Genomic DNA, 25487 nt, shown 5'->3' on the forward strand with positions numbered 1-25487 from the left:
TAAAGCATCACGGTACAATGTAACATCAGCACAAAATAAATAACAAAGAGTATCACAGCAAGAAAAACAGGTAAACTTAGGGAATTCCAGTCAAAAGAGTCATAGTGTGCATTAAATCTGATAGCCATCGCAGTCAAAGGTTCATTATCGCTATATGCACGTGTAGTTTGGTCAACTCTTAGTAGCCTAAAGTTTCTTAAAATACGAGCAGGTACGTGGAAATTTACTCTAGCTAAAAGGTCCGATGAATCTATCTCATTTTTTTCATTTTTTTTTTCATTTTTTTCATGAACAAGATAAAAGCATTATTCTTTGGACTTTTTGGACTCCAAGAAGCAATTTTCAAAGTGCCCTGTAGTTTCATGTTGGATTTTCACAAGTTTGGGTGTTGGCACATCATTTTGAGTTGGTGGAAGAACCTCTAGATCAGTACCCAGGATACAACATGACTCTGGTGAACTAAACAAAAAAGTTTCTTAGCTTTTTTAGAATATTTCTATAATTTCTATATCCTGAAACATTTCAATATACATCTGTGTTTCTGTTGATCTGAGATTCTGATTGTGATTTAAAATGCGCAGTTGATGTCTTGAAAGTGTAAATTGTATTTCATTTATTGCCAACGATTATTTAATGACACTCGCCTGTCGTCTTATCATGTTATGGCATCATACCGGGCTTAAGGTGAAACAGCTATGAAGCAATCGCTTGCTTATCGAACGAGCGTTTGAGCTGTGGTGAATTCCCCATGCAAACATAACAATTCGAGCTAATTTTTTGAGGAACCGATTATCGAACGCTTATCGCAACCTCCCCAAAGTTTGGAATTTCCTTTCGCATATTTTACAACAAATACCGTTCGCCACCAGCTGCTGCTGGAGTACGCTGATGGTGCTGAATGGTGCACCCTATGACTGTTCCACGTTCCACGCAATCAGCTGTGGTTGTTAACGCTGATAAACGTACTACGTTTCCGCGACATTGACCCGGCCCGCTGGTGTGCGCTGAATGGGATGTTTATCAACAACAAAAAAAGTGCCCCAAGGGAACACATAATCTCTCCTGTGCTGCGTGTAGTACGTAGAGCCTAGCGCGTCACGCCACGATGACTCATGCCCTTTTATGCGTTAGTCTTCCTCCCAATATGTGTCCAGATGGGCAAAAGAGAGCATTAGTGGGCATCAGCAGCTCAATACGTCAGCGGATCCATGCTGGAGAGCAGTAATTTGTCACAAAGTACAGCTTTATTAAATACTTCCCTCAAAAGTGCTCAGTAATGGCTGACAGGCTTTTTGGGTGGAAGTGCGGCGTTTGAGTTTAAAAATAAAAACACACAGCCACACACACACTCGCTTCTTCTCCCATCTCGGTTCGGATGGCGTCAAGTCGGAGGAAAAATAGCATATCATCCACGCAAAACACAAACCACACACACACATTCACTCTCGAGAGTCCAAAATGGCTGCGTCGGATCAGTTCCGGAGTACGGTCCGACACGTTCCGCCTTTGCGCCCACGAATGGATTCACCGCTCTTTTTTCCCAGGAGCGGGTAGTAAGACAATCCGACCGCGAAGTACAGAGTGTCCACCTCTTCACACTGTCCCTGCTTCCCCGTCTGATGGTAACCAGCATCCTCTTGTGGGCCGAGGCCGGGGGAACCATCAAAGAGCCAGTGTGTGGTACATAGTTGTGGTGAAAAGTAAATAAATCACCCAGCAGAGTTAATATGAAAAAAAGAGGAATGCTCCAGTTCGCGCCAAAGGGAGGATTTCTTTCTTTTCTGTGTTGTGCTGTAGTTTGCTGCATCACCTCACCGGCCGCTTGCTGTAAGCATGGAAGGGGAGAGAGATGAAGGGCGTTTTTGCCATGGTGTTCCGCCATACTGCACAGACACGGACATTAGTCATCGGAGCGGATCGCTGTGAAAGGGAGAGACACAACACCAGCACGCGGTAAACTCGCGCATTACACACAGCATGGGGAGTTAATTTGCCACTCTGCCAAGCCTCGAACGTTGCATTGGGGTCTCAGTACACCATCACGCCACCCCAATAGTGTGTTGTAAAAATGAAAAAAAAATTGCCTTGCCTCCCCTCTTGCTGCTGACGACTACTTTCGCGATGAACCACCACCGGCGAGACGGAGGTCAAAATTTAAATCTATTAAATGCAATAAAGCTTCACCACGAAGTGGCCGCCACATTGGACGGGAGGTCACAGTTAGAGAAGGTCAAGGAAGGGGAGGGAGAAGGTTCTGTGTGACAGTGAAAAGTTGGACAGAAAGGTGGCCTTTCACAAGAGAGAGCGAGGAAAAAGAAGCACAGACACACGATTGACGTAAGCTTGCAGGCTAGAGGGTGTGCTATCTTGATTTGGATCGATTTGGAGCATTTTAGCGACGAATGAGTGCTTTATTGAGACATATTTTGAGCGTTAAAATACAATCCACCAGTAAACTGAATGAGCAAACCCAAAAAGGCATATTTTTCGGTGCATAAAAATGGAATAAACTAAGCGAACGTTTACCATTATCAGACCGGCTAAAGCTTACTGTTACAAAACAAGCACAAGGCTGCACACGACACGCATCGTGTTGCGATAAGGTTAAATATCCATTTATTTAGTTCACAATAATAAAAACTGCCACAGCGCAAACAGGGCGGAAAACAATAAACCTGCTTATGGCGAGAAGTTTGCCCTCGCATCGCAACGTCTCAGCACAGGCAGCAGTAGTAGTGGCGCTTTTTGTGTGTTGGTTTTTCAACGGTCCTAAATTGCTAAACAGCAAAAGCCAAACAAATAAACAAACAAAAAAGCGTGCAAAAACCACATGAAAGATGTGTATCGTGCGGAGAGAGAAAGAGAGAGGTGTGTAACAGTAAGTTTATTACGAAAAAAAAAACAAGTCTTTGCACACACCCGTTAGGAATAATATTGCTGCCGGCAATAAATTTATGAGATGCTCTCGTCGTGGAAAACTTTAATGAAAGCGATCGCCCGTCAGCAGCAGGAAGTGAACACACTCTTGGTGTGGCGTATGGGGAAAAAGATGAAATAAAACCGTACATAAAACCGCGTACCGTTATAGTGCAGGGACCGTGACAAAATTTTGCTTATACACCCCCGCAAACCGAACAAAAAAGCTCAGAGCCCGAATGCTAATGAGTGTGCCGGCACAGCCCCGTACATAAAAGGAAAGAAGTCGAACAAAGCCAAACGCGTAAAACACAACATCTCCTTCTTAAGAGTAAGTTTCAGCAGATATCATTCAGTGCGTTTCGAGCGTCGTACACACACACACACACTATAATATTTCCTCTGACAAAAGATACTCAAGATTGATTTCGGTGAGGGAAGAAAAGCTCTTCTAAAAATAGACCAACAGCACTTAACGGCTGATAGAAGTTACTAATGAAAAGCAGAAAACATACAATGCGTACGCGAGCTCCCTATAGTGTGATGGAGTGGCGCAGACACTACTTTGTAACAGGACGCGAATAAGAAATGGCACAGAGTAAGAGCAAGAAAAGATGATAAATTAAAATGGTAAGAGTGGAGGTACAAAAACTATCCCCTCGCCATTCAGACACATTCATCCGTCATGCTGTCGGGCGAATCATTTGCAATCTGTTTTGCTTCCACTTCATCGGGAGAGTTGAACTACTTGGTACACGCGAGGCACACATTTCACTTTCCTTCTCCAGTGCATCCATCAAATCGGATCTTTGGCCGCATCTTGCCCTCTTTACAAGACTGCATCAGTCAGTCAGCGTGTGTGTGTGCGATGCATCGTGCAAAAAAAACAGCATGCAATCAAACAAATCACAAACAACACCGGCAGGAATAACATTAAACTCGTGATGACGCATAAAAGACGCGATTCGCGCACAATCACACACCCGTTTTTTTTTCATGACGCATATGGACGCGGGTGAGAATAACACCAGCCGGGCGATGGCGAGGGCCGTCAAACCATGTGTGTGTGCGCTTGAGCCACGTGCGACTGCCACGACCCGTGCCCCGGGGGAGGGCGGTGGCGAAAGGAGTTTGTTCTAAAGTGACAGAGTGACACATCTCACAAACTGTGCGCGATTATTCCGCAGTGACCGGAAAAGAGTTGTTTCTTTTGCTTTCCTTCTACCCTTGCTTGAAGGCTCGAGAGAACGCAACGCCTGGTGGCTGGTGGAATGAAGATAAAGCAATAAATACAATGTTTATGCGCACCGCCAACTGACGACGGAGAGCTGTCGGGATGGGACGACTGGAAGCTTTTGCGCACGCGCACGCGCTATTACCTCTGCGGGGCCAAGCGAATGGCGCACGTGATGGAATGTAACCGGCTCAGCCAGCTTCCATAATTGACTCCTTACCTTTACTGACGAGTAGTAGTAGTAGTAGCAGGCAATGGTGGGTCAGGACAAGACAGTGAATTAGCGAAACTATAATCGAAAGGGAACGGATCCATGTTAAATTCGTATCTTATTTTACGGTTATTAATGACTTTATTTTATTGTTTTTTTTATTTGTTTTACGAATGTTATGATTTTTTCTGTACGACTTTTGTTTGGTACATCTTTAATTCTCAATCCCTATTGCAAGCGTTTTCATGAGTTCTGATACTTTAGCCTAGAAGTTCCTATAATCCAACTGGATTTCATACTGTCCAATAAGGGTGCCGGAATCCATGTACATCACACTTTTTTTATTTTTTTCTCTCGATAAAAGTTTCCATAAATGGCGTAACGATCGCAAGGTGTAGAGGGGAATCCTTTAAGCGTTTTCAAAAGTCGTTTAATCATCTTCATAATTAACTTTATTTGGTCTCTGTTTAGTGAAACATTCCCGGACAACAGTTTCATCTTCAAAATCTTTCGACCGTCATAAGTTAGTAAGATGTAGGATTTAACAACGAAGACTGATTGTTAGCCACAGGAAATCGATATTGAAACAGTAGTGATGAATCTTTTTTTGTGTCGCGTAATGTATAGACGATCCCTTAATCATGCTATACAGAATAGTGAACCCAAAATTAACGTTCAACGTTTTTCCGCAGATTAATTTGAACGGTTATCGCCTTTACTTACTTACTTACTTATCCGGCGCTACAACCGCTTTGCGGTCTTGGCCTGCCTCAGGAGTGTCCGAAACCGCTCACGGTCTCGCGCCTTCGTCTGCCAGTCCGTTATCCCGGCCTTAATGGCGGACGCCTCCACGCCATCTTGCCACCTCAATTTGGGCCTACCACGCCTCCTCTGTCCTTGTGGACGGCCTAAAAAGACTTTACGGGCTGGGTCGTCCGTTTCCATGCGTATAACATGGCCAGCCCACCGGAGCCTGGCGAGCTTTATCGCCTTTACGCCTTCCTTATTCTTCCTTCTACTAATGACACACCAAGTTTATAGGAATGAAATAGAAAAAAGGCCGATATTGAACATTTTATAACTATATTTTCCTGTTATGTTACCATGCTCGATCTTATCGTGAATATTTTTTATCATAGAAAGGGAGTGGGTGGATTTAGTTACGTGAGTCACCCGCACCCGGTCGGATTTGCGAAGTAACTTGCGCCCCTTGATCCTGGCACATTATGGAAGTTGCGCGCGCGCTAAAAACCCCCTCAAAACATCGCACGCGCCCTTACGTTCCATATGCGCGCAGACGCGTGCTGCTGCCGTTACGACGCGCCCAATACGTCCGCCCGTGCCGTACTGTGTGTAGCTATTGCCGCGATTATCGTGCAAAAACCAACAAGCTGGTGGCGTATACCCCTCACACCGGAGCCACCCCAGCCGGTCGCGCTCGGACACATGTGCCGGGGTTCTGTTTGTGTTGTTTTTTTATTTTAATTTTCGCTTTGCTACGAAGCTCGCAAGACACACGGAACGCGCGAATGTTAATTACATTAATATGCAGCGGCAGCAGCGCCCAAACGAGGTAAAGCAAGAAAACGCTGGGTAAACGAAGGAAGGGCGATCGGCGATGACAACGGTGATGGTCGAGGGCGCCATTATTACACACACCACATTATGCACCGAAGCGATGCAGTTCGGTGTGTGCACGTGTCTGTGTCTGTTCATGTTGCACCAGTTACCGCAGTGACCCGCAACGACGGCGACGACTCCACCACTGTACTACGGCAACGAAGGCAGGTCCAAAAAATGGGCTAAAAAAAACGCACACACGAACACCGTCGTATCAGACAACGCTTTCGAGAGCGCACCATATATCCTTCAGCGCATGCAGCCGAGGGCACAGCGCGCGTTGCCTCACATAATGGCCTTCGGAATGGGAGGGAGGGGGGAGGGGGGGCTTGTTTGCTCTTACCCTTTGCCGTTTTTCTGTGCCGTTGTTATGCTTCATCTCGCGGAATGGCGAACGGCGGTTATAAGACGGTCCAAGGAAAGTGAAAATGGAGTGGCGTTTTTGCTTTGTGTGTATTTTTTTTTTCTGTCTCTCTGTGGCTATATCGCACGATACCACTGCAACGGCTTTATCTGAAAGTGGATTAACCGGGGTTAAGCGTGTTTTGTGGCGCGTTGCTGGGCAGAAGTGTGATGGTCGGTCGGTCAGCGGAATATTTCACGAAAAATAAAAGCAAACAAATACAACATTGCATTGGTTTACAGAATAAATTAAATATGGCCCTAAACGAATGTAACTGATTTGTAGCGTTTAAAGCGACGTTTAAAAATACACTCTAAAGATTTGATTTCACTCGGACCCATTGCAGTATTGAAGACACTTTTCCTTGTGTTGTTACGCATCTCGAGCGAAGGATGAACAAAAATGATGTTTTTTAATCTTTTCAAGCGTTAATTGAGTTGTTCAACTAATTTTTCAATTCAGGCCAATAACAACAGGTTTATAACAATGCTCTCTTGGAATGGTCAACACAGTCTGGCTCACACATCATTGTGCTGTGCCATATATTAGATACTTTCCACCAGAAATCGCTGAAGTTGTTGATAGTTGTGGACAGTTATTTATTTTCAGTTTATTTGACTGGTAAACCCTGTATCTCAGAAAGCTACAATGTGTTGTCCAGTTTTTAGGACATATTCCTCACATAAATTCGAAACAAATTCAGAGTTACTGCGCAACAATATAGGATTGATGACTAGAGGTTAGAAGCTGTTCAATGACAATTTACACGAACACTTTTCTATCGCCTTCCATGGTCAGGTAGTGTCTCCTGTTCTCAATATGAAACAAAGGTGTTCACTGTTTGGTCTTGAATGTTCAGAAAATAGACTTAAAGCTCTTAATGTCTCTGCTTGCGGTCCTATTGATTCTCTTCTGTCTTAATAGATTTTAAAGCTCCATCCAAGAGGCGATCCCGTGGTACAGTCGTCAACTCGAACAACTCATTAACATGCCCGTTATGGGTTCAAGCCTAGAATGCACCTCCCATCCGTGGTAATGAATTAAGTCTCGAAAGTCTCTGTATAGGCCGGGCATGTCCGCGTAGCACGTTACACGAAATAGAAGAAGATGAAGAACTCCATCCAAACTACTTAGACCCCCAGCCCGTTATTGAATACACCATTTTCTTCCTTTTGTGTTAGGTTATAGGGACCCACTTTATATTATAGTATGATATTATTATGCTATAAGTAATAGGATTGATTTTAACTTTAATTTAAACAAATTGAAGAACATTTTACGCAGCAAATTTTGAATAGCAACATTCAACTCTTGGATAGGACAGGGATAAGGAACTAGTTTTAATTATGGTTATGTAGGCTCGGTAATTAGCCGGTCTCGTAGTACAGTTGTCAACTCGTACGACTTAAAAACATGCCCGTCATGGGTTCAATCCCCAAATAGACCGCGCCGCCATACGTAGGACTGACTATCCTGCTATGGGGGGGAATCAATTAGTCACTGAAAGCTAAGGCCACTAGTGGGTACAGGCAGGCCTTGACCGACATCGGTTGTTGAGCCAAAGAAGAAGAAGAAGAAGAAGGCTCGGTAATTGAATAAATAGCGCATTGAATATTGAATAAATACATGATAACTGCAGTCTTCATTTGACAAACGATACACAATGTAGAAATGGGATTTTATTGATTGAGAAAGAAACTTACGAAGTTGAGTTGACTATAGAAACCTTATTAAAGATTAATCTAATAAATCATAATAAAAATATGCATTCAAACTTCCAATTCCGTAGGTGCATGTTACATTGCTTGTCCTGAACGATTTTTTGTGTACCAAGTAAAATGTGTAAAACTCACGACAGAAAACTGTATGAAAATTAGATCTATCTGAGGGACACAGTAATTCGAATTCTCGCTCTCTTTTCTCTCCTTTCCGCACAATCCTCACGAAATAAAATCGTCTCAAAGAAGATTATTTAAAATTCGAATCAGCGTTGAGTATATGCATTAGCTGAAATTTGTCTCGGTACCACCACCACCACCGAGCAGCGCGTGTGTCGTCGTTTCACCTGGTCCGGAAATTGGCTCAAGGCTGCGCATCGTTTGCCCGCTCCTCAAACGCTTCCCCGGCTTTGCTACTACCCTGAATCGTTAGCAATGCTCAATAAAAAGGATCATTACGACACCTTAATTTGGAGCATTTGGATGCGCACGTTTCACCTTCAAAAAGCTCCAAGCGAGAAGGCAACAACAAGAACGAGAAAGCCTGCATTACTGGGGCACAGGGTTCACTACGCCAAAAAGACTAAAGCCTCCACAACAGCTAAGCGCGCCCTGTCGAACTCGCACACTCACACACGGCAGTAAAAGCCAATTCGTGTGAAGACATTACCCGGGCCGGGGACGCCTTCCGGCTGAACCCGCACGAACTTCTGGCCAATAAAATATGTATGAAAGTGATCTTCTTCCCCATTGCCCCGGGCTAGCCTGAGGTCGGTAAGCAGTAACCCGTAAGCAGTAAATTGGGCACACGAGCGCGAAAGGAAAGCCCAACCACCTTGCCGGAATCCTATCAGGATCTGTGGACTGTGCAGTTTTCTGTTCGTGTTTTTTTTTTTACCTAGCGCTCTCTTTTACTCTCCAAAACTGAAGTAATGAACGAAAAAGGGACAAAAAGACAGGGTGGCACGAGAGCTCGATGAAAAGGAAACATGTCGATCTGCCGATTGACGGTAATGTAACTCTCGCGGCGGCCAGAGGTCGGGTGTGGCTTTGGCTTTTGCGACTTCCCAGGTGACAACAGAAGCACTAAATAAGTCAAAAAACTAAGCAAAATCCTCTCCATCGCCACCGGGGGGAAAAAAAAACCTTTTGTCCCGAGTGTGGTAACGCTTATTTATATGGTTGTAATGGTTCAGTAGGTCCGGTCGGACGGGGGCCGGTCAGTAGTCGCATAAATCGATGGAGTGACTGGATGATCTATTTTTTTTATTTGAAACGTGCGCTACCCACAAATGAACTCCGGTGGGTGGGTATGAGATATTTATTTTATGGCGTTTCAAATATGTTACTTGGTCCGGGGGCGTAGGAAAATACTAAATTTTAGGTTTTAAGTGCTTTCTTCAACTGCAAGAGGATCTTTTGTGTTTCGCGATACTAGAGTCATGCAGTAAAAAATAGAAAAATCTCATGTTCTTGAAGTTGTTTATACTGTTTATATGTTTATACTGTGTATTGCTTTGAGCATATCCAAACACCGAGTGAAGACTTTTCCAAATAAGACTTATCTTCGATAGTCTCAGCTTAGCTGGAATTAGGACATGTTCGACAACGGTTTGCAAGGGCAATTGGTCCTATCAAAGATTCATAGAAATTCAATACCCGACACACTACTCACACCCCAATTCTCTGACAACTCCCCAACAAAGTCATTATTCTTCAAAATTCTAGATAAAAAGCTCAACCAAGACTCCCGTGTATTCTTGCGATTCTCGATAGAAAAGCCACTTAACTACAGATCACGTAAAAGAACTATGAGCGAATCCTGTTCAAAGATTTCATTGTTTCCTTTCCCAGAAAGAATAAATGATTATCCTGCTCTTGGACGTCGTACAGTTCTGTCTTGATTGTGTGTTCCACACTCGCTAAGACCTACTTGGTCTAATTGAAGATACTTGACGAAGATCAGCAAATAGAGAAATGTAGGTTTAGTCCGGCCAGCTTTTTGTTGTCTTCCAAAAACTTCATAGAGCCTCAAACGACACATCACATTGATCTAAAACATAGCTTTCCAATGCATGAAGGTTCAACCAACAAATTTGAAGTCCTCTAGAAGCTGATACTTGGGCATGTTGGAGCATTGGAAATATCCGTATATTGAAAGCAATTCCCGAGTAAACAAATTAGACTAATGTAAAGACTAAAAGGCGTGTCATTGCCTGGATACGGCAACCAATGACAATGTCACAGATTTAACGGACAATTTTAGTTGTTGATGTCATCTTAAGAATACCAGGACTATCAAACAAAGGTGACATCAGGTTTGTTAAACGTTTGGAAATAAAATCACAGATCATTGTAGTAAACATAAATACAGACGTCTCTAAAGCTAAGAATTATTTCTTGAAATATTAAAAACTACGTCTCAAACAAACTCCAGAAATTTCAAATACACACCTAACAGAACGTTTACACGCATGTCGTGTTACACGCCTAATCGTTACACGCCATTTTGACAGTTGAAAATTGTCCCACAGCCGAGGGGCCCATTCGTTACAATATTCATGGGTTTTAAAAGCGCCGTGGGGCATCGTCATCCAATGAACCGTACCAAAAGAACGACCACCGCCCAAATGTGTATGTGTGTATACATACATGGTGTACCGTTACAACGTTCGGAAGCAGAAAACCGTTCGGGACAACAGTATCACGTTGTTACTTCCTTAAATGGTGGCATGAATGGCTGCGAGCATCCAACCCCCTCGCATCAACATGTCCTTGGACCATCATATCAGCTATCAGTTGCCGTGGCTTCAGTGTGATAATGGAGGAAGAGGGAGTAAAAAGGGCAGCGAGAAAACGAGAACTCCGACGAGCTACGAGAGCCGCATCAAGTAGACACATACCGCTCTCGCATGAATCATCGTCAATCATGGCAGCTGATGGCAGCGGGGGGATGCGAGCGCACTTTGTGCCGAGGCACGCTTGAAAGTAACGACCCTTGAACGGGAGCCCGGAAGGACAAGCGGTACGCTCGCGCTCCCTCACGCAAAACCCAACCCATATTACCTAGCGTTACTGTGCCGACTGCAGGCCGTTGCTGCCTCCTTGACCTCGACGTCGAATGGCAAGCCCCAAGGCCAGATATGAAGGCATCACACGGCAACGTCAGGACACTCTTCTCCGGGTTCTATTCTGCTCTTCTGTTTTGTTTTACTGCGTCCCACCATCAATCGCTTGTTAGGCTCAAACGTGCACTTCACCGGAAAGGAGGACGTCGTCGTCGCCGTGGCCATTGAGCGGCCAATTGTTACTTGTTACTTCATGGCAACAGCATGGTGCGGCGAGAACCATAATCAAACAAACATGTAGCAAATGCATCATACTTGCCAGCCCGCCCGTAGAGGTAAACCGGGCAGGATTCTTTTCACCGTTGAGAGCCGGCGTGCTTTCACATTGACGAATCGCGTTCGACTATGAAGATGAAAAGAATAATTTTGCTTCCATTGCGGTGGAGATTTGCAGCAGTTTTTGTTAAATGTGCTAGATGAGGAGACTTTGAAAGGATGCATTCAGGGTTTGTGATTAACACTGGAGTTTCTATTCAGGTGCAGTTATAATAACTTGTGTTATTTTAAGGTTCGTTAGATCAGGTCATCAGCATGTTCAAAAAAAAGTTCATCTATGTTACCCTTTCAAGTCATTTCAAACATAAAACATGTATCCCAGTAAGGTAATTCTATAAATTAAGCAAGGATTTAAAGTATCTAAACAACAGGTAACTGAAATAAATCCAAATCATTCTTGAAATTGAATCAATACATCTGAAGCTCAATTCTTGATAGATCTTCAATAAATGATTCTTCAAAGATTGTGGATTTCTATGGAGTTATCAATTTCCATTGAGTCGTGAATGTTTAAAGATCTATGAATATCAGAATAATTGATAATCTTTGAAGAATCATTAAACTGTAAAGACCAATGAATCTTTTCCAATTTTCGGATTTTCAAATCATTCATGTTATTCATGTTATGACTTGTTATGACTCTCCAAAGAATAGTGAACATCTGAAAATGCATGCAAAAATAAGAAACATCTTGGTTCTTTTTAGTTAAATCCATCTCCATAGATTTATATATGTATAGAGATTCAAGAATCTTTGGATATTCTCTTCGTGATTCGATTCCATCATTTCAATTAACTTACAATATTGGATATAACCTCTTCTTTCACGATTCGGGCTCAACACGTACCAACCTAAGACCATCTCGGACTTAATCGACCTAAATTAAACAAACAGCACGAATAAGCTGCACTCGCTGCACATTTCACCCACCGGCTTGGTGGCTTTCTTCCTTCGTCAATGGTCACAAATTGTTAATTGCATCCTGGCACCCCTCGGAAGCCTTGACTCCCACACACAAACACCAGCGCCAGACCATTCAGCGGTTGGTCAGTGTTATCGTCGCCGGCAACACGATACACCCCACCATCGATACCATTTTGCCAACAGCAGCAGCAGCAGCAGCAGGAGGTCCTGCAATTAAATCCAACATCTCTTCGCTTCCACAATCCGCAGTGCGAAGTGAAAACAAAGCGAACGGAGAAGCAACCTTAGGATGTTGATAAATGATGGGCAAGGATGACGAGTTCCGGTTTATGTTGCACGAGGGGCGGCGACCATTTGCAATCAATCGGACTGATTGCATTCAGCCGATAAGTGCGCGGCGGGGGTCACACCACCATCGATGCAAGATCAATTACGCTAATCGATGTCCTTCGTTGGCACGTAGTCGCGCGCAGCCAATGGTCGGTCTGGCTGGTCGGTCGGTTAATGTTCTAACTCTGCCCATACACACAAACCCACACCCCGATGCCGGCTACTGGCGGGGACGAATTCCGGGAGGATTGTGGCTGTTGTTTGATGTGTTTTTATAAACCGTGAGCATACAGATAAGCAAGTTCTGCGTGTTTATTGCCATTTTACGACTCTTCGAACGGCATCTGTCGGCATTGTGTTGTTGTTAAGAAGTTTTCAAGCTACACAAGAAGGCATTCCAGCTGGAATACATTCAGTCGGTTGAGTCAGCGAGGAAGTTGAACAACTCAAAAAGACATAGAATTCTGCATTTGCACATTCCGATTGCAACTGCCCGATAGTCACCTAAAAGGCTTAAATTGAATCATGTTCTACTTAACAGCAACATGAGACATACATGTAAAAGTTTGTAAATGAATCAAAAATGCAACCCTTGCTGTACAAAACGAGATTAAAACACAACGATCCAATCATTACTCTCCGATGACAAGGCACACAAACATGTGCCCATTACACGGCCCCAGGCACGACACGCCTCGGCGTTAAGAACGTCTACGATGGAGAAGGAAGTGGCCGAGACACCCATTAGTCTCCGGAATGACCGATACAACACCCGCGCGTCATCTTCGATCAAAATGCAGTGCAGCAAAAACGCACCGCGCGCAGTATCTTACGCCGATACCGTTTCAGTGATAACAGTCACACTGCCGCCCCATTGCGAACCCCCGTCTTTGCTGTGTCTCGCAGAGGACGGTCAGGGAAGTCGCCAGCATTAAAACTTGATGTCCACTTAACGATCCATCCGCCGGGGGCCCCCTGTAGTAGCCAAACCGACCGATGACCGATAAAAATGGTGCAGTAGAGTTGAAGCAGCAGCAGCAAAGGCGACCGATTCGAATCGCTTTGTCCGAACCGAACAACCATTAGCGAAAACATAAGAATGGACAGCGCCAATACGTGTATAGCATTGCGCCATTGGACCAGAGTGGATCTGCCGCGACGCTGCTGCTTCTGCTGCTGATAACGGACGACCGTCCGTTCTATGCCGTCGGACACGTCTCTTTGCCACGGCTGTTCTTGGTTTGCGATGACCTCGCCCGATTATACGACACACACACACAAACACACAGATGCAGCGGAAACACATTTGGCGTAGAAATGCAATCGGCAGCGATGGGGTTTGCGACAGAATTGACGCCGTCAAGTGGTGCTACTGTCCCCTCCAAAAGATCTCTGTCCCTCGCTCGCCGGCCTTCCTGGCTTTGGAGTGGCTTTTTCAAGGTCTTGAAAACGGCAAAGTGTTTGCAGAATATATTAATAGTAACCGAAAGGTCAATGTTTGATTACAAAAGCTTCATTCTTTTTTAGTAATTCAGGAAAACTTTAGGAATAGAGCATTGGATTATGATAATTGCAATGAAATTCTTCAATTAAATTAGATTAAAAATCATAAATAAAGGCTCTCAATGGTCAATAAATGCGTGTAGAATTTAAAAATAATCGTACAACATACATAAAGTTAAAAGAAAGTTCAAATTGTCAGGAATAAGTTATAAGCAATATCTTTGAACATAACAAATCCGTTTAACAATTTAAAATTCAAACTATATTTTTTTGCATTTTAGTTTCATTATACCACTTGGCGGAAAAGCTCTTTCAGTTCCTTGCTGTGATGCAACAACTTCATTTGCTAGGAAAAAGCTTTACGGCACACAAAACCGCGCAACATCAAAGGCACTCAGCAAAGTAGCAAAAAAAACTGCACCGGACACTTGTAAAATGGAGTAGCACGCTAGTAGAAAATAGACACATTTCAATAGACGCAGTAGGAAAAACGGCTGGCACGAATCGCGTGTGGTCTGTGCCGGGTGCATTCAATGCAAATAACCGCCAAACGGTTCCTTTGGGCGTGTAATCAAGGTTTAAAAAAAGGGGAAAATAAAACATCGCTATGTAGGTGGAAAGTAGCATCAACGAGTTGATTTTTAACGTGAGCTTCATTTTTTTTAGAAGGAAAGATGTATACATAGGTTGGATCCTTTAATCCAACATTCAAACATATCCGGACATTGCAACTACTAACGTGCAACAGTTTATTTTGGAATGCAAAAAGCAGGTTTTTTAAAGCAAATATGATCCTGCCATGCCAACGATAACGACATGATGTCACCGTTTCGTGTGTGTGTTTAGTGGATGTGAGAGATTGCATATTCAAGAACCGTAAAATTTGTCCCACTTTTTCGAAATCGTTTCCATATCAAATCACACAAGTGTCTGTTTCAGCTTTTTTCTACCATCTCTAATCCTGACGAACCTAAAGAGCGAGAGGCTTATCCCAACTCTAACACGTGCGCATGATGCAACGATGCCCGGGATGACGTAAAACTGTGGCTTGAGATACGCAAATGAATACGCAAACACGAAGCAGCGCAGCATGGAGGACAGCTTCAGAATTGGGGGAAAAAAAACTCGTTGAATGATTTTAAAAATACACCCAGCAATGATATTTCACGTTCGCTCTCTTTTCCGAAGCGCCTGGACATTTATCCAGCCTGGAGCAGTTTGTGCAGCGCAATGTTTACACACTTTTGCGCACACAGAAACGCCTCCCAGATGGTCCGCGCTTTTTTCTCCTGCATCCCTGCCGGATGACATCCTTAAGGAAGCGACAGAAAAGCGAAAGGAGTGGAAAAAAGCACGCCATGGACGCGCGTGAATCATTCGTTTCGAGTGTTTGGTGCTTCATTTGCCTGGCCTTACTGCCCAGTAAACAGCCGCTCCCGGGGCCGGCGTAGGCTGAAGTCACACAACCATCCCTTTTACGCCGCTACTAACCAGTTGAATCTCCGGCCATGCCAGCAAGATCCTAACAAAAAATAAACATTTTATTCATTTGCCAACCAACGACAACACAGCGCCCCGGAAAGGGAAATAAAAGAAGAAGAAGAAGCCAAGGAAAAACGGCCTCCTTCTGGTGACGGAAAGCTTGCACCACAGGGTCTCTTGGCAAAAAAAAACGGACACACATTTTATCCATTCTTGCGCGCACTCGCAGCAACACTTTTTCTGCCTGCGCCTGGCGGCATTTCCGTTGACGAATGTTGTTTCCTTTTTCATTTCCGCTCCTGCTCCTTGGCTACCCGCCGGCGCGTTTGGTGCACGCTTCCGGGGGCACCTCCTTCCGTGTGGTGGTGGTGGTAGTAAGAACATTTTACGCACCAAGCATGACGGGCAGGCAGAGCAACGGAATCCCAAGGAACTGTGGAGTAAGGAAGAGCAGCAGGGAAAAGAGAATGCTGTTTACGAAGCGTTGGTGACGGTTGTCCTGAGGTTTGCTGGGTTCTCGTTGACTTGGTGGTTGTGTGTGATGTCGTTTAGTTGCGTAGTGTTGTGTCTTTATCGAAGAATATTTCGAAAGGATTATTTTTGAATTTATTTCTTTCATATGTCTAGCATTTACGTTACAATTTGATTTGATAATCGGAAAAAGGGGGGAATGTTTTGAAAATAACTGCTAGAATAAACATAAATTTACGTCATTATGTGAACTCATTACCATTTTTGTATTACAGTGTGTTGAAGAAATTTTTTCTAGAATTAAATAAGAAAACTAAAATTCAATTTGACGTGTCATTTCGTGTGGAATTTTGAAGTTATTTTAGCTACCATAAGGACTGATTAAAAATGGGTAATAATTTCAGTACAAGAACGTTGGTATTGCTTGTCGAAAGCTTTATGTGAAGTTTCATATTTATATTTTGATAAACTTTTTCTAATTGGCGTAATCGTTATATGCCGGACATGCCGGCCTATACAAGGCCTATACAAGGCTTTCGAGACTGCATTCAGTACCATGCAGCCGGATAGTCAGTCCTTGCTACGGGGTAGTGTTGGGTAAATCTGATTCAGATTCTTGAATGAGAATGAATCTTTGAAATGAATCAATGAATCTGAATCTCGACTGGAAAAAATTCATGAATCTCAAATATTCACGAATCTCAAACATCCATGGTTCTCAAAAGATTTAAGAATCCAAAAGATGTATGAACCCCAAAGACTCATAGATCTCGAAAGATTCACGAATCTCTGGGGATTTATGAATCTCAAAGGATTCATAAATCTACCAAGATTCTGCTTCACAGCTTGAGCTTCTTATTATTCTTCTTCTTAGCGTGACAACCTACGTGGTCATGCCAGACTATACAGGCTTTCGAGCCTTCTTGGCAAGGTACCAGGAAGCTGGATAGTTTGTTTTGCTATGAGGAAACGGTCCATGCGAGGCTTGAACTCATGACGGGCGTATTCTTAAGTCGTGAAAGTTAACTACTGTATCATGTGATGTATTTTTATATCATATTTTAAGATTCATGAATCACTGGAGATTTATGAATGTTCATGGATTCATGAATCTGTAAGATTTCTTTGGAGCTTTATGAATCCTTGGAGATTCATGAATCTTTGGATACTCATGAATCTTTAGGGATTCGATTCGTGATTCGGTGATATCACGGATGATATAGGGATGATATGAATGAATCTCAACAAAAGATGACAGGTTACTTCAATGTTACTCAAAATGTTACTTAAATTTTTCAATTGGACCGAATTTGCCGCATAACTAAAACGTAAACAAACCAATTTCAACAACTAACCCAAAACTGTAGTGTTGAGAACGACGTGAAGCCTCGTAAATTTGTTCTAATTTTTAATCTACCTTTTATCTCCCCCCTCAGACGATGACAGCCAGCCAAGCAAGAGACGCTCGCCCAATCGGTCGAAAATTATTTAAACGTGACCAAATGAAGAAATGACAACAACGACAACAACAACAACAACCACAACAGAAGAAGCAAAACACCCACAGTGACATGCCCGGGACGCCGACAAATGCGTAAAGCAAACTGGCCGCCCGCAGCAGCACCCCTAATGCGGAAATCATTAAGACAAGATCTCTTGCCCGAGCCCGAAAAGGGGAAAAGCGAGAACGAAACAGCCCGGAAACAATACAATGCAACAAACACGAAAGCGAACCGAACCGAGCAGCAACCGAGATTGCTCTGGGTTTTTTGTTCCATTTCATCCCGACGTCACCGACCGGAAGTCACCCACGGAAGTAGATGCCCCGCCACATATGTTTTTTTTCTGTGTGTGATCGCGATCTCGACGATCTGTCGGCCAGACTTGGTCAGAGAGAGAGAGAGAGTGTGGGCGATACCGCACCGACGAAGCGTAGTGTCATCGCACCAGCATCCCCCGCAGAATCCTTTCCTCTTCGGTCATTTATCGCTTTTTACTGCTTCTGATGCTGCAACGACGGGGAAAGAAGGGGGCGTCAGGCATCTTTCTTTATCTCTTTCGCTTTCCCTGTCAACGGCGAGTGTGTAGCTACGCAATCAGGTTTGCCCCGTTCAAATTGGGTGTCACTTGCAGTGGACAGACCAGACACATTTTCATCCATAAACACACACACACAGTTGCTATTTCCGAGACAAAAAGTGTGTCTCTCGGTTCTGATAAATAATGTGACAACAATGGCATTGCTGCAAAGCCACTCTGGGACAGTTTCTTCCATTGGCGACCTAACCCGATGAGTCACAACCCCCACGGGAGGATGACAGCGCTAAAAGCCACAACCATCACACTACTCACTACTCTGGCTGGCATATCTGGAGGACGGTGATTACACTACAATGGTGCACAACATCGCTCGCTCGCTTTGTACAGAGATCAACGGCACTACTATATGCGGCCCTGTCAACCCCGTGTGACGTCAGTCAGTGCCAGCGGCGGACTTCTCTATTGTCATTGGAACCGAGTAATGTAAAGGGCCGACTAAACGGGGTAAACTGTTATCAGCGCGAACATGCTACCAACCGGGGCTACCTTGCGCTTCCGGTAGTTGTTAGTGTGTGTGTCGGTGAGAGAAAGAGTGTCGGCGTGACTACACAGCATCTGTATCTGATTTCCCGGAAGATGTACGTACACGCGCGGCCCGGCCGAACGAACAGGTTGGTGTCAGATGGTGGCGATGGGCACACTCACAAGTATACAATTAGGACCTGCCAATTAGATATCGGAGACACACGGGCACACACTCGGAGGGCTGCTGGTTGGGTTAGGGTTTTTGTGGCGGAAGTGCTGGGGGAAGTGCTTTGGCGATGAATCCGAGGGGCTGGAGTTTGGTTACGATCATCTCGGTTGCACTAATCACATTAGTAGTCGTTCACTAACCTGTTGAGCACGTCAAGGTCGAAGATCTGACCGGGAGTAGCGCACCGAGTAGCTCTCTTTTCGGAATGTTATGGATGAAATTTTGCATATGAAGCAAAGTTGCGTGTGTTCGGTTGATTCAACGCAAACTGAACAAATGATCACAAATTATTGGAAAAAAGTATAACTTTGAAATGACAGTTCTGGGCAATAAATTGCAAAAGCAGGATTTACTATGCAGAAGATAGTAACCTATTTTCATGGCAATATGGGTTGTGTGTAAGAGAGCTAGGTGGTCATGGGATATTGCAAAACGCATCCTATGCCAAAAATATCCTCCTACGCATCCTATGGTAAGGGTGATGCTTAGCGAATAATTGGATGTAAGGGTGGATCATTAGTACCTTTTGGCTAAAAACATAAACCTATCAATATGGTGAGTCACCAGCATTCAAAAACTGAAGAAATTTAGGACAAAAAGGAGTTATTTATATCGTAAGGCAGGTTGGTTGAAGTCCCCCTTTTGCTGCAGAAAATTTGATGATTTTAAGTGTTATTTAGAGTCGTCTCTCGAAGTTAAAAAATAAACAATGGAGCCCTTCACGATTCTAGTCAATTTTTTTGTATGGAGTTTGACAGTTGGAGGCTGAAATCATGTAAACACTCCATACAAAACTACACACAAAACCTGCGATTTTCAGTCTACATTATTTCAGCCTCAAAACTAGAATTAGATTCGAGTACCTGCTCGAAAAATGGCAAAACCAGGTGGTGTTTACATTTATCCCAAGGTGCATTAAAGAGTTCTGGTGATGGAATCTAGAATCAAAGTGTATGTAGTCCAGGTGGTCTCATAGCATGTTTTTTATAATCAAATTTGAACATCACTTTTGACAGGACGGGTGACATCTTTTGCTCAAACAAGCTTTCTGAAGGCTTGAAGATTACAGAAAACATTCTTAAAATCTTCATTCAGAAACAGAAGCGATAAAAATCAGCCCTCTAAATGCATACACCTTGGGATAAGCCCACCTGTATATTATACCCACTTAGATAGCTGCTCGAAAACTGCTATACAAAACAAACAGTTGACAGGCTGAAATTTCAACCTACGAACTTAGAACGGAAAGGGCCCCAATATTTGTTTTTTGTTAATAATAAAGAAAAGGAACAAAAATCGGCATTTAAGTTTTTTGGATGTTTAGCCTGGCTTTAGACGGGCTTCAGAAAAATCGCTCGAAATGAGTAAAACAAAATTTTCTTTTCCTTCCAATCTAAAAGGCAGTTCGCAACACTTCTACCTTTCATATACACACCTTGATTGTTTGTTTTCTTCTATCTGTCAAACGCGACAGCGGAGCTAAGTTGAAGTTTTGGGAAAGACGAGGTTTACATTTTTTTTTTCACGCAAAAAAAATAGTTGGACATTGCAGGGATAATTAATCCCTGGATGAATCCCTGGTTATCAGGATTTATAATGTTTAACGCTTTCGGAACGGTCTTGTTTCCCTAATATTGTTGTTCATTTGTTATGTGATTGGGTCTTACAATGTATATTTAGCTAAGCAATCCTTCAATATCATAGAATATTGACCGAAATATTCTGTAAACTATAGATCATCGATATATTTTCTAGTTGTTGCTACGTACAGCATGCTTCCTGTTCTATAAACGAACCATTCTACAACACACTGCCATCAACAACAATTCCTAAGCGATTGCAACACATCTTAACTCTTCAATCTTTGCCTTCCGCTCTGACCAATCAACACACTTAAGCGCTCTTCTTTAGCGATTGCCTTTGTTGCCAGTATGGAACTCTTCAACGTGTGTCCGCAGAAGGAAAACAACCGATTCGTGATCGATAGTTTAAAAGCAAGCAACAAAAAAAAACTCTATCCATTTCCTCTAGTAACACAGTTTCGTAACAATGTTGAATTTACACGGCCTGTCGAAATGATCTTCGGATGAGATTGAGGGCCAAACAATCTCTCCACGCCAAGTGGAGCAGATTCTAGTTCGATTGTTTTTTTTTATTGAGCAAAAAAGACGCAACCAAAATTAGAATTGAAATAAAACACACACAAACACGTCTGTTGGAAAATTTAGTGTTTTGTGGAAAAGCAACTGCATCCTACAATGTGTACCCTAAAACTTCCCATCGTAAACACGTTTTAACGATAAAAATAAATCAATGGAAAATGGATTTTTTGTTATTATTGCGTTCGCAACGTTGCAATCGTTGTTTGGCGGCCGAGAAATAGTAACTGACTAAATAGTCTGCGATGAGCAAATGGAACGTTTCCACTAGACAGAGTGCACAAACCAATGCAATGCATCGAAATGTCCAAAGCCCGGAACAGGATCCTTCCTTCCCGTTGCGAGCCGATCCCGGACCTGATTGATTTAATTAGGTAAAGTGCCATTTTATCAGCCGCACCTATCGGCATAAGCGGTGAAATGTACGGTTGAATGTGTGACACCGTAAGTCGATTTATTTGCGCTTCCTTTTTCCTCCTTTTTTCTGATAACTGCGCCGATACCGAAGCAAAAGGTGGTCGTCGCAATGAGTCAGGCAGAAAAGATAATTTATGCACCTGTGCGCTCTGTTTTGGTACTCGCAATCGTTCCAGCATTGGGTTGGATGAAAAAAAAACAATTCATTTGTTTGTTGTCGTTTTTTGTCACAAAGTACGAACATATGCAATGGCATCATACTTTGTTTTTTTTTATAACAATTTGCTGCTGCTGCTGCGCTACAGTGCACCCGGCGTAGGGGAATGGAGAAAAGTCGACCAATATGAACTCCTTTGGTTTGGTCGTGGTGTGTCGTGGACGCTATCGCTAAGTGAGGGCAAAATGCTATCCAAACACACGCACAAATAAGCCTGTTCATGAAGCAGGGTTGTTTGTGAGGCAATGTTTATTTGTTGCAAAGATAGAGAGCTAGATTAAGAAACATCACACGGAGAAACACTCTGTAATTTAAAAATAAAACATTTTAATGCGAACAAACATTGTGTAAAATATTTTAAAATATTTAACTACAAAATGTATTTTGAGGGCCGGTATCAGTTTTTAAATATTATCATTATTAATTTGCTTCCTTTCTCTTCTTTTTTATTTCTGTTCCGATAACTGCGGCGATATCAACGCAAAAGGTGGTCGCTCTTTACACAGTTATCAGGTAGTTAAGTGGATTCTTATCTGTTTTGTTGCAAAATTAAGCCAATTTAAGGTCTAAACGTGACCGCGATGTATGATGGTATAAATTTTTAAATAAACTGACTGATTTCAAAATTTAAAAAATATATATTTTAATGTTTAGCTGAAGCATGAAACAAATCTGTAGTATAGTAGTCAAAATATTTAATTAAATTTAACCTAATGGTTAACTCATATAGGATCGTATGTTGGTTGGATCTAGTTGGATCATAAATCTTATTAGTTCTAACTAACTTTCACATTGGATAATTGTATCTCTTGCCAATATTAAGCAAAATTGTTTGTCCTGTATTTTTCCATCAATATATTTTTTTCTGATGAAGTTTTCTTTTAATGCCAAAATCGGCTCCTCTCATTTCACTCACTGTTGATAAAATCGGTCCGGTAGTGTACATGTATGGGACCTAAAGTTCTGTTTCTCTCCCTAGAGTTTCTAGGAAAAAAGACCCTTTTCGCGGTACAATAACCCAAACGCCACAACAACGCACAACAGGTAGCCATGGCAATCCCATGGAGACCTCGAACCCCACCTCGAGGACGGATTGGTTCCTTTTTCCTATTACCACTACTGCCACCGACTCATACCAAAAATCAACCCCCTTTTAATGATGGATATTTGGTTTTGTGCGATACACTACTACTCCCCCTTTTAGGGTTTATCTATAGTCGTAAAGCAAAAGGGAGAAAAAAAACACACACGCGACATTAGTCATCCGCACGTACCGCACACAGTCAGTGTGTGCGCACACTGTTGTTGTCATCTGCATGTGTTCTAGACGGTCTGGGGAGCCAATGTTTGCCGACGTAAACGAAAGCAAAAAACGAAGAAAAAACCCTGATTGTGCAAACTCCTTCAAACCGGTACAGAGTAACGGGTGGAATGGTATCAGTTTCAGCGGGGTTTTTTTTTTTTTTAAATCTATTCCCTGACCCGGTAACAAAGCTAATGCAAAGATTCGTCTTGTGTACCACCCGAAGAGGGGTGTATGTTAGTGGGGTGGTGCAACAATAGAACACACGTTCCTCCCAAGTGGGCAAACGGTGTGTGCGTGTGTGTTTCGAGGGGGCAGGTTTGTCCCAAGTGGACCCAAAAATAGAAACTTCGCTACGGATGAGTCTCGTTCGACACACACACACACACACACACAGACACACTGATACAAGCGCAAATACTCATATGAGGTTTTTTGTTGCCTATTTTTGTCTTCGAAAACCATCCCCCTTGTGCCAGACTGATCATTCGAATTTTCCCGTCCCGCACCCAACTTCCCCACAGGGAGGGAAATCCCCTTTAGCATTTGCGTTTGGCACAATCTCGTTGCGCTTTTTTCCTGTTGGATTTTCTCCTCCTAAAGGGGCAGCTTGCTGTCTCGCTCTAAAACTGTTTACTTTGACCACGGGTTCGGTTTTTACTTACGGAGTGGTTTTGTGGCCTGCTGCTGCACGCACCAGGATCAGACGATGGGGTTTTTTTTTGTATGTGTGATTGGAACGTGACTTCGTATGTTCGACCGGTTCACAGTAGGCGTTGTGGCAAAAACGAACGGATGTGTTGCTGCTGTCCGTTTCCTTCCTTTTACAGCAGCCTTCGTCCTTCCTGCTGGCTTTGGGCTACGGGGGCACACACAGTCGGGCACACTCTTGGGCTACAGAAAGCTCTCCCAAAAAAAAGGGACCGCCTTGAAGGAAGCAGCCTTCGATTTCGAGATACAAACACACACACGCACACACACACACTTCTTTTTCTTCCTTTTCTAGGATTCTATTTGTTTCCCCCACTCTATTCTTCTACTTCTTTCGAAACGAAGCACAGACACACCCGGAGAGACACTTTTTTCACGCACGATCACGCACGATCGAGAACAACTTTTTACTATTGGGCGGGGGGATACAGCACACACGCACACTGGTTGGGAGGGGGAAATAAATTAACAAAACACACATACACGCACACACACACGCGCGCACGGGTTCCGAAATAGATGTGCAGCTGGGCGACGAACGAAAAAAAAAAGCGATAGACCACACACACACACACAAACACGAGATGATTGCGTTGTTGTTGTTCCGACCGATTTAAAGAAACGCACTGCGAATAAAACGGGAAAAGCTCACGGCCCAGAGCGCGAATCACAATTCACAGATTGAACAAAAACACACACACATACACACACGAGGGCATAGACCACTCTCACACACTTACACACCTACACTTATTTTGCCCTACGAGTTGTATCAAAACACTGCAAAGGGTGGAAAGGAAAAGAACAATAGATTAGTAAAAACGATTTAACAAAACCTTGCAAAATATTGGCCCAGTGCATTTGCGCGTTGCCTTTGAAGAGGTAAACAAACTGCATCTGCACACACATACAAACACACACACACCCATGCACATGTAAATCCCGTGCTGGGGCTCTGTAGTTTTTTGACATTTACGCCCAGAGCCGATATAAAAACAAAAGCCAACAACAACCACTGACTCATCGCGAGCGAACGAAGTAGGCGAGGGTGTGTGTGTGTAGGGAGAACATCTCTTTTAAGCCACGGGGTCTTTAACACATTCCTTCTATCACCCGGCGGGATCGGTGGTGTTGGTGCAATACTTTCCGTGTCGAGCCCTTTTTCCCCGTGGTTTGGCGATTTTTTCTTTTCCGATTGGGTTTGGGGGGGGGGGGGGGGGGGGGGCTATTTTTGCTTTCGTGTTTTTCCCGTGCAGAACACACCGGGACAGAGCAGGAAGGATGGAGGTGGGCGACACAGGCACACAAATACATGGAAAAGGGGTGTGTAGGTACGGGGAGGAGGCACGGTTTCACATCCGCGTACGATCGTCACGATGATGATGATGATGATGATGATATTTTTGCCCCCGATCGGCGCGGCTCTTTCTCCTTTTTTAGCCACTACCAACCACCACACATCACCACGACTAAGCTGGTTTCCTCTTGTTTGTTTGGTTGCTGCTTCTGCTGCTGCTGCTGCTGTGACGACAGCTCGTACACACACACACACACACACACACACACACATGGCAAAGGGCCTTGGCAGGCGGCTCAACAATCTATTCCCGCAGCCAATCCATTATGCGCACACATTTTGACAACCTTCTTTTTGCACTAAGCTAAAAGGG

The 25487-nt window shown here is 43.5% G+C and overlaps 1 protein-coding gene across 2 annotated transcripts in view; it reads right to left on the reverse strand.

Annotated features, from left to right (window-relative positions):
• The window catches only part of LOC1279818 (E3 ubiquitin-protein ligase MIB2), a 66047-nt gene that overhangs the window by 39983 nt on the left and 577 nt on the right, over positions 1 to 25487 (reverse strand). For both annotated transcript variants that reach the window (XM_061661214.1, XM_061661213.1), the window contains exon 2: positions 23772 to 24597. The gene's annotated coding sequence lies outside the window, so the exon portion shown is untranslated. The remainder of the gene's footprint in view (positions 1 to 23771; positions 24598 to 25487) is intronic.

This window comes from Anopheles gambiae, chromosome 3 (assembly GCF_943734735.2).
Source record: "Anopheles gambiae chromosome 3, idAnoGambNW_F1_1, whole genome shotgun sequence".
NCBI classification, from domain to species: domain Eukaryota; kingdom Metazoa; phylum Arthropoda; class Insecta; order Diptera; family Culicidae; genus Anopheles; species Anopheles gambiae.